We start from the raw sequence: 313 nt of genomic DNA, 5'->3' as shown, positions 1-313 counted from the left end.
CAAAAAGCTTATCCATCACGATCAATTTGGCTTCATCCCTGGGATTCAAGGCTAGTTCAACACACTCAAATCAATAAACGTAATCCGTCATATAAACAGAAGCAAAGACAAACACCACATGATTATCTTAATAGATTGAGAAAAGGGCTTTGACAAAATTCAACAGCCCTTCATGCTAAAAACTCTCAATAAACTAGGTATTGAATGGATGTATCTCAAAATTGTAAGAGCTATTTATGACAAACCCACAGCCAGTATCATACTGAATAGGCAAAAACTGGAAGCATTCCCTTTGAAAACTGGCACAAGACAG

The sequence above is a fragment of the Colobus angolensis genome, unplaced genomic scaffold (genome assembly GCF_000951035.1).
Source record: "Colobus angolensis palliatus isolate OR3802 unplaced genomic scaffold, Cang.pa_1.0 Scaffold98, whole genome shotgun sequence".
NCBI lineage: Eukaryota > Metazoa > Chordata > Mammalia > Primates > Cercopithecidae > Colobus > Colobus angolensis.
This window is presented reverse-complemented; position numbering follows the sequence as displayed.